The sequence below is a fragment of the Palaemon carinicauda genome, chromosome 16 (assembly GCF_036898095.1).
Source record: "Palaemon carinicauda isolate YSFRI2023 chromosome 16, ASM3689809v2, whole genome shotgun sequence".
NCBI classification, from domain to species: Eukaryota; Metazoa; Arthropoda; class Malacostraca; order Decapoda; family Palaemonidae; genus Palaemon; species Palaemon carinicauda.
Genome location: NC_090740.1, coordinates 78,026,944 through 78,036,943, shown reverse-complemented (window position 1 = coordinate 78,036,943; position 10,000 = coordinate 78,026,944).

Genomic DNA, 10,000 nt, shown 5'->3' with positions numbered 1-10,000 from the left:
ATTTCTTTTTCAACTTGTCATGTAATATAATGACATGTATTAGTAAGTTTGCCTGTTGGGTGTTCAAAGTACTGTTCACTGATTTGACTCTCGCTGCGGCTTATTAACGAAGCGATACCGTAGAAAAGATTTTGACTACGGACTCGAGAACTCATCAGCAAGCAAAGAGGTGCTCTGCTTTGAGGAGTAGTGGGGTCATATAAGAACCGTAGTCCAGTAGCCCTTACATCAACAAAAAGAATCTCAAGGAGCAGACAGCATTTATCGTAATACGTTTTGGGTGGAGATACCCTTTGTTACGTGTGCTTTATCTCTCTGTGGGTTTCTTTTAGGAGTTGGCCGAAAGTTGTGTACCAACTATTTTGACTTGGTCAATTTAATTACACATTATACGTTGGAGTGTGTTCAATTTGTATTTGCGAATTAGTTTGCTATTGTTTAGGTTAAAGGTTCTTGTCATAAATGCATTTCTTTTTTTAGAGAAAATGGATTCCTTTCTGCACTATTTACCATTGTCTTGTATGTGATCCTTGTTAATAAAGGGAACGGTCTACTTCACCCTAGTGAATTAAGCCATAACAGGCTTTGACTATAAAATTCATGTGACAATTTGGCGCCCGAACAGACACTATTCTTTCATTTACAAGACTGTATGGTATATTGCAGATAATTGTCTGTCAAGCTTTTGGATATGAGTACTTTAAAAGAAATTATTTTACCGTTGTCAATTTAATGACACGTCATATGTTGCTGTGTGTTCAATTTGTATTTGCGTGTTTGTTTGTTATTATTAAGGTTTAAGGTTTTTGTAATAGATACTTTTTTTTTAGTGAAAATAGTTTCCTTTCTGCACTATTTACCATTTGTCTTGTATGTGTTCCTTGTTAATAAAGGGAACGGTCTACTTCACCCTAGTGAATTAAGCCTTAACAGGCTTTGACTATAAAATTCACGTGAAAATTTGGCGCCTGATGAGGGACTGTTCATTCATTTGCAAGACTGTATGGTATATTGCAGATAAGTGTCTGTAAAGCTTTTTGATATGAGTACTTTAAAAGAAATTATTGGTTTGAGGATGGAAATGGGTTACGAAGGTGATGATTTATGGGATTTTGTTGAAAAAGAAAGACTTATTCAAGAAAGGGCATTATAAAGGGAAATGGAAAGAGAAGAGAGGGCAAGGGATATAGAGAGTGAAGAAAGGGCAAGAAAGAGAGAGGAAAGGGCAGTTGAAATGGAAATGCGAAAGCAGCAATTAGAAGTCGAACGAATAAAGTTACAGATACAGGAAAATGAAAAAGATTCTTGTTTGGGTTCTGGTTTGTGTAAACTATCGCTACCAAAACTGCCTATTCTTATTGATGTAACTGATAGTATTGACGCCTATATCTTAAGATTTGAACGTTTAGCCGTTGGTGCTGGCTGGAGCAAAGACATTTGGGCTGTTAGTTCAGTATCATTATTACAAGGGAAAGCTTTGTATACTTACCAGCACCTCTCACCTGTTGAAGCTAAAGATTTTGGTTGTGTTAAAGAGGCATTATTGCATTGTTTTCAGTGTACTTTGGAAGGATATAGGTTGAGATTTCATAACTGTAAATTCTTTAAAAACGAGACTGCTCAGCAACTTGGGAATGGATTGAAAAATAACCTTAAAACGTGGGTGGAAACATTTGATGACTTGTTTGATTTAATTATAATAGAACCATTTTTAAATGGTTGTGACAGAGATATGGTTGTATTTTTGAGGGAACATGAAATAAAAACATTTGATCAAGTTGTGGAATATGTCCAGAGGTATATGGAGGCCCATTTAAGTTATGACAAAAAAGGTTTAAGTGGAAGTTATGAAAAGCATGGTGCCTCTGCGAGTAAAGTTACCACTGGGGATAGTAAATAGCAAACGGATGTCAATAGTGATAGGAAAGTTACAGCGCGAAATTGTTACATATGTGGTCGTGGTAATCACCTTGCTAGAGATTGTTTCGAAAGGTTTGGCGGTCCAAAACGTAAAGATGCAAGTACGGGTGCGACAGAGAAAGACGCTGTGGTTTGTCATGGGGGTAAGTTAATAGTGGATAAAGGTACAGTGGAAGGAGTAGAGGTTAATGTATTTTGTGATCCCGGTTGTACCACGGTGTTAGTTAAAAGGACTTTAGTGTCGAAACACAAGTTTACTGGCAAGTATGTCGACCATAAAATGGCTGATAACCAAGTTTTTAGATATCCTGAGTCTATTGTTGATGTTGTCTCGCCATACTTTACGGGCGAAACCTTAGCTGTCTGCATGCCTAATCCTATTTATGATATAGTGATTGGAGCAATTGATGGTTCGACTGACGGGTTGAGTACGGAGGTTAGTGCTGTTACCACCCGACTGCAGAATCAAATGCAAGAGATAAAGTTAAAGGGACTGTCAAAGCTTAAGGTCAAAGCAGTTATAGATTTAATGCAGAAAGAGAATATAGGGAAATTAAAGGCTTAAGTTGGGACGGTAAAAATGGTTTTTGAGCATGGGAAATCAAATAGGGTCTTTTTGAAGAATGAAAATGAATCTCATTTATTTTGTAATTATGAAAGGTATATTTTATTATAGAGTGCAAAATGAAGGCAATGTTATTGATCAGTTAGTTGTTCCTGATAAATTTCGTCATGCAGTAATAGAATTGGCTCACGATTCTTTAATGAGTGGACATTTGGGAATACAAAAAACCACTCCACATATACAAAGTAATTTTTATTGGCCAGGTATGTCAGTGCAGATAACAAGATTTTGCAGGTCGTGTTACGCTTGTCAACGCACAGTTGACAAGAGAAGTGTTAAAAAGGTGAAGTTGGGAAGAAAGCCCCTGATTCAAGAACCATTTCAGCGGGTTGCGGTGGACATAGTGGGTCCGATTGAACCCTGTGCCAGTGACGGATCAAGATATATTCTCATCATTGTTGACTATGCTACACATTATCCTGAGGCAATAGCTTTGAAGAATATAGATTTTGTTATTGTGGCTGAGGCGTTGCTGTCGTTATTCAGTCGAGTGGGAATTCCAAAAGAGATGTTGTCTGACAGGGGAACACAGTTCACCTCTGAAGTAATGTGTGAAATTAATCGTTTATTATCTATTAAAAGAATTACTACTACCCCATATCATGCTATGTGTAATGGTTTAGTAGAAAAGTTTAATGGAGTGTTAAAGAAAATGCTCAGACGTATGTGTACAGAGCAACCAAAGATGTGGCCTAGGTACATTGATCCTTTACTATTGGCATATCTTGAAGTTCTGCAGTCTAGTACCAAATTCTCTCCATTTAAGTTAGTATATGGTCCCACTGTAAGGGGGCCACTTAGTTTATTGAGGGAGCTGTGAGAAAATGAAGATAATGAAATTGAGGATAGTACGAGGACTACGTACGAGTATGTAGTAGACATGAGAGAGAGGTTACAGGATACATGTAGGCTGGCTCAAGAAGAGTTAGAAAGGGCTAGAGATAAGTATCAGTGTTACTATGATGAAAATGCTTATATAAGTGAAATAAATGAAGGAGACAAGGTCTTGTTACTGTTGCCCACAAATAACAATAAGCTTCTAGTGCAATGGTAAGGTCCATTTGATGTGGTAAAGAAAGTTAATAGGTATAATTTTATTATTGATATTAATGGAGTTGAGCGCAAATACCACATTAACATGCTTAGGTTATACTATGACAGGATAAGCAAAGGCAATAACTTAAAGCGTAAGTCTGTTGAAGCAGAGGGCAGTGAGGATCTCAAATCTGATGCTGTACTTTTCCCAGATGATCAGGAGAGTGATGATTTTACATGTGTAGAAGTGATTAGAGGGGATAGTGATGAATATGAGGTACCCGTTGTGCCGAGTGATATTCAGAGTGAAGATGTCTCTAATGTTGAAATCAATCAGGGATTATCTGAGAATAAAAAGGAGGAGGTTGCTAGGATACTACGAGAATACAAGAATATTTTTACTGATGTACCTGGTAGAACTGATGTGATCGAACATGTGATAAACCTGTCCAGTAAGGGTCCTATAAGGTATAGACCCTATCCTGTGCCTTATGCTCTGCAGTAAGATAAGGATAAGGAGATTGAAAAAATGCTCAAATTAGGAGTTATTGAGTGCTCAAATTCTCCATATGCTACACCTTTGATAGTGGAAAAGAAAAAAGATGGCAGTAATTGGATGTGCTTAGATCAATAAGCTTAGAGTATTCGATTTGGAACTCATGCCAGATCAGAACTTAATTATGACACGCGTAAGTAAGAACAGGTTTTTTACGAAAATTTACCTCTCCAAAGGATATTGGCAAATACCTTTGGAATAAAAAAGTAGAGAACTAACCGCTTTTCAAAATAATAGAGGACTCCTACAGTTTATAACTATGCAATTTGGTTTGGTAAATGCTGGTGCTACTTTTAACCGTATGATAAGGAAATTATTTAACGGTGTGAAAAATGTAGACCTGTTTGTTGATGACATTTTGATTCGTTGACAGGGGTGGGTTGAGCACAAGAAAACTCTGCAGCTGGTACTGGATATTTTAAGAAAAGCATCACTCACAGCTAGGCCTTCCAAAACTGAAATTAGTTATTTTTCAGTTGAATATTTGGACAGTAGGATCAGTAATGGTATATCTCGGACAGCTGAGGACAAAGTAAGATACTAAATGTAGAGGCACCAAAGACAAAAAGAGAGGTAAAGTCGTTTCTTGGATTGACTGGATACTATCGCCATTATATCCCTGATTATGCTACTATTGCTGCACCTCTAACGGATCTTGTAAAGAAATCTCAACCCAATGTAATAAACTGAAGCCTGTGTCACCAAGAATCTTTTGACAAGTTATAGAACCTTTTAAGTAGCCATCCAATAGTTAGGTTCCCTGATTTAACCAAAGATTTTGTGTTGCAAGTAGATGCATCAAATGTGGGTTGCAGGGCAATCCTTATGCAATATGATGATTGCAAACGTGGGCCAGTGCAATATGCTCGCAGGAAACTCAAGGGTGCAGAGCAGAATTACTCGGTAATCAAGAAGGAATGCCTTGAAGTAGTGTGGGCTGTAAAGAAGTTTTACCTGTATCTATATGGAAAGCTATTCGTCATAGAATCAGATCACCAACCTTTGAAGTACTTGAACTCTGCTGGTCACATTAATAGTTGAATAATGCGCTGGGCCATGTATTTACAACAGTTTGAATATACCATACACAATATTCCTGGTAAAGAAAATGTTTGTCCCGACTGCTTGAGTAGGTTGTAGAAATTTTGATTTCTTTCGAAAATTGTGGAGTAGTATAATTCTTATAGATTGGGTCATGTATTACAGGTTTGGAAAGTATTGACCTTGTATATGTTATTGGCCTTGTATATAGGTTATAATGTTCAAGTAATGTATATGTGTTACTCTACAGGTTTTGATTTTACTAGTAATACTTTATATTCTTTATGCTTGGCTGTAAGAAATGTTGCAATTTCTTAAATCATCAGGTAGATATTGTCATGTAATATAATGCCATTTATTAGTAATTTGCCTGTTGGGTGTTCAAAGTACTGTTCACTCATTTGACTATCGCTGTGGCTTGTTAACGAAGCGATAATATAGCAGAGATTTTGACTATGGAGTCGAGAGCTCGTCAGCAAGCAAAGAGGTGCTCTGCTTTCAGGAGCAGTGGGGTCGTATAAGGACGTGGTCCAATAGCCCTTACATCAACTGAAAGAGTATCAAGGACCGGAAAGCATTTATCGAAATACGTCTTGGGGGGAATACCTTTTGTTCCGTGTACTTTATCTCTCAGTGGGTTTCTTTTAGGTGTTGACCGAAAATCGTATACTGACTATTTTGCCTTGGTAAATTTAATTACATGTTATATGTTGCTGTGTGTTCAATCTGTATTTGCGTGTTAGTTTGTTATTGTTTAGGTTTAAGGTTTTTTGTTATAAATACATTTTTTTTAGAGAAACTAGTTTCCTTTCTGCACTATTTACCATTTGTCTTGTATGTGATCCTTGTTAATAAAGGGAACGGTCTACGTCACACTAATGAATTAAGCCATAACAGGCTTTGACTATAAGATTCATGTGACACAACTGTTGAGTAGGCTTGCTGATGTTTCTTCAGCTTTGATAACATAAAATTCCTTCCTCATCCTCTTGCAACAAGACAGCTCCAATCCCATTATCCGACGCATCCACTTGGATGATGAAGTTTTTATTGAAATCAGGTGTTCTCATTATCGGTTTCGAAGTTAATATGGCCTTTGTCCTGTCGAAGAATTTCTAGCACTCACTGGTCCATACAATTTTTTTCTTAGTTGTAGTCAAATCCGTCAAAGTTCGGGCAAAACACTGGTGGAATCCTGCCATCCCTAAAAAAAGTTTGTAATTGTTTCCTCGATGTGGGAGGTGGGGCTTTCTTTATCCCTTCGATGTTAGCAGCTACCGGGACAATTAGTCCTCTTAATACTTCAAATCCTAAGTAATGAACTGTTGCCTTTCCAAATTCGCTCTTCTCCAGGTTAACCATCAAGTGAGCTTCTCACAGCTTTTGAAATACCTTCTTCAGGATTCGGAGATGCTCTTCCCAGGTCGATAAATATACCACAATATCGACGAGATATACGCCTACTCCTTCTATCGATCCGAAAGGTTTTCCATCACACGTTGAAAAGTAACGTGGGCTTTCATTACACAAAATGATATGATGGTGTATTGATATAACCAAAACAGGGTTATAGAAGCAGATAATAATTTTGCATGGTCGTCCAAAGGAATTTGATAATAGCCTTTTAACAAGTTGATCTTGGAAACGAACCTCGCCTGTCCGATATTATTGAGTAGTTGGTCAATGAGCGGCAATGGATGAATATCGGCCAAACTGATCGAATTCCACTTTTGGTAGTCCGTACACATCCTGATAGATATGTCTTGTTTTTTTTCACGAGCAACCATTGAGAACCCTAAGGGCTAGAACTTTGTTTGGCTAATCCCTTTTGTAACAAATAGTCCACTTATTTTCTCATGGCTTCTCAGTGTTACTTCAACAGTCGATAAGCCCGTTGTTTAAATGGTGTTTTTGTTGTTTTGAGGTGTATCTAATGCTTCGAGGCTGGTTTGTTTTGGGACGTCCAAGGCAATTTCTGGGAAACTTCTAATTAATAGGCTTAATCCCTCTTGTTTCTCCTGGTTCAAGTGAGTTGATTTCTTTCCCCAGTTCCGAATGACAGACGAATTATTCACTTTGCTTACTGCCCCTATCTCTTATCCATCTTTGTCTTCTGTGGATATTATGGTTTGCCCCATGCACACATGTGAATCGCCGGTCTCGATTTTGCCTGAGTATTGTTTCAGTAAGTTAACTTTTACTTTCCTTTGACTCTTCCTTCTTTTTGGGGTTTCGAGAACGTAGGTCAGGTCAATGATCATCTCAAAAATTTTTGAATGGTCCTTGGAACTTGTTGGTGAGTGGGAATCTCCTTATCAGCAAGAAAACCAATAACTGTTGTCCTACCAAAAACTTTCTGTCCTTACTTTTCATATCGAACATTTTCTTCATTTTTCATGACTCGTTTTAAGGTTTTCTAAGGAAAATTTCCTTATCTCACCAATCCTTCTCCTTAAAATCTTGACATATTCTCCATCCGTTTCCTCTCGGTCCTTCCATTTTTCTGCTAACATTTTAATCGGTCCTCGTACTTCTCGCCCAAATACCATTTCATTCGGACTACATCCCTTGTTTAGTGATAAGAATTACGTGCCTCAAATAACATCAACGGTAGTCTGATGTCCCATTCATTGCCCATTTAGTTGCAGAACTTTGTTAACATGCTATTCCGAGTTTGATGTAACCTCTCTAATGCACTTTTGGTCTCCGGATGATAAGCAGTTGATAGTTGTTGTATCATATCCAATAGTTTTATCACGTCCTGAAACAGTTTGGACTTGAAATTCATTCTTCGGTCCCTTCTAACGATTTCCAGAATAAGAAATTTAGTAAAAAAGTCTAGTAACTTCTTGGCGACTATTTTGACATTGCTCCTGACGAGCATACTTACATAGTTTCTCCATTACAATGGGACAAGGCACAAACGATGCTCCACCAACCTCATTACCCTGCAAGACGTCTACTCCTTCGACACGCAGTGAATCCTTTACCGAAAAATTAAAATTACCTGTCACCAACTCGCATGACAGTTTCAAATGTTAAATAGGGGTATTATCTTCACCTCCTATTCCCTTTAAAAATAACCAAGACTCCTGTTATAAACTGTTCCATTAAAGTATGCCCTTGTCGTATCACCACACTATGGTTGACACTTGTGTCACGCAATATCTTGACTGGGGTTAGCTCATTCCCGTCTAATGCTGCTGACTTACCTTCATAAGTATATGGTCTAAAGGTATCCACATTGTTTGTGTTTGTCCTGTTTGTAGTGTAAACCTTGGCTGATTTATTTTCCTCTTTGTCATTTCCCAATTGCTTCTTTGTTTTCGCATTCCATAAAATTGAATTATCCATATTCACTTGGGTGACTGCTTTCAGTTGGGTCGACAAACTTTCCTTACTGATGTGGCCTCTTTTGCCACACTTAAAACAGACAATATTAACCTTCTGCATGTCTTTCACGATACTTGAAGGACGATTTGGTGATTGTTCCGGTGTAACTGTTGAACTTGTTCACATAGTTATAACTGAACTGTTTTCCATGGTTTGGTAAATACTGGACCCTTGGTCGGAACGACGGTTGAAACTTCATACCCAAGGACAGGGTTTATGACTGATAATATTATAATCTTCACTCAGCAAAGCAGCTTTATCAAGTTTCTTCACCTCTCTCTTTTTCTCAAGTACATTCGAATATATTCAGGAATTCCTCATAGATATTATTCTAGTACTATCAGTTCTTCTAAATTAGTCATATCCCTCACTCTAGCAGCCTCTATTCATCTCTTAAAACATCGTCGGAGCTTATAAGCGTAATCCAGGAAAGTCATTTTCTCGTCCTTCCTTAAACTTCGGAATCTTTCATTATAATATCCAGGGGTCATCTGATACATTTGTAGCACGCTCCTTTTCACTTCTTGATACTCATTCCTCTAGTCCTGAGATAAGGAAAGATAAGCACTTTGTCCTTTCCCAGTCAATAGACTCTGAAAAACATTTAGCTTCTGGCCAATCCATCATTGATGCGACCATTTGAAAATGATAGAACTCGTCTGGACCCTCTTCTATGAACTTTGTAATTAACCTCTGGGCTTTTGTCACACCAAACATGGGATCATGCATAGCAGGGTTTGCCGGTGTCTGCGTTGCCGACCGTGCACGAGAATTTAACAGCTCCATTTTCCTTGTATGTCTTACGATCCCTCTGGCTCCTTCTGCTTCCAGTTCCCTCGCACGTTGTGCTTCTTCTCTCTCCTCTTCTTCTCGTCTTGTTTCCTTCTCTCTCGCATGTTGTGCTTCTTGTGCCATCATCTTCAACTTGATAAAATTCTCCTCCACTGCAACTCATCAAATCTCTACATTCCTGTCTGCTTTCATCTCTTCAGTTTATGGGTCAACTGGTCTTTGATTCACTATAAATTCAGCTTCCTCCAACAGCATACGAGCTGCTGCAATATCTTCTTCCAACAGCTTTCCCAAGTTTATCAATGCTTCTAAGGCTAGACACTTGATTTGGGCTTTAATCATTCCATTTGTTGCATGGCCACCACATGCCATTAAATTAGAGAGCCTCTGAGCTTTAGTTATATTAACTTTTGACAATTCCTGAACCTTTGGGTTTTTCAAAAACTCTTGAATATTAAACTGTGCCATCTTGTACTTTACAATACTTGATACCGCAAAATTGTATCCTAACAATACACAAAATCCTATCAGCACTAAATTTTATAAACCTTCAAGCAAAACGCAACCCTGTTATCATCAATATGTAAAACATAATTGCTCGATCCCAAGGGTCTAGGCACCAAAATTATATATTATGG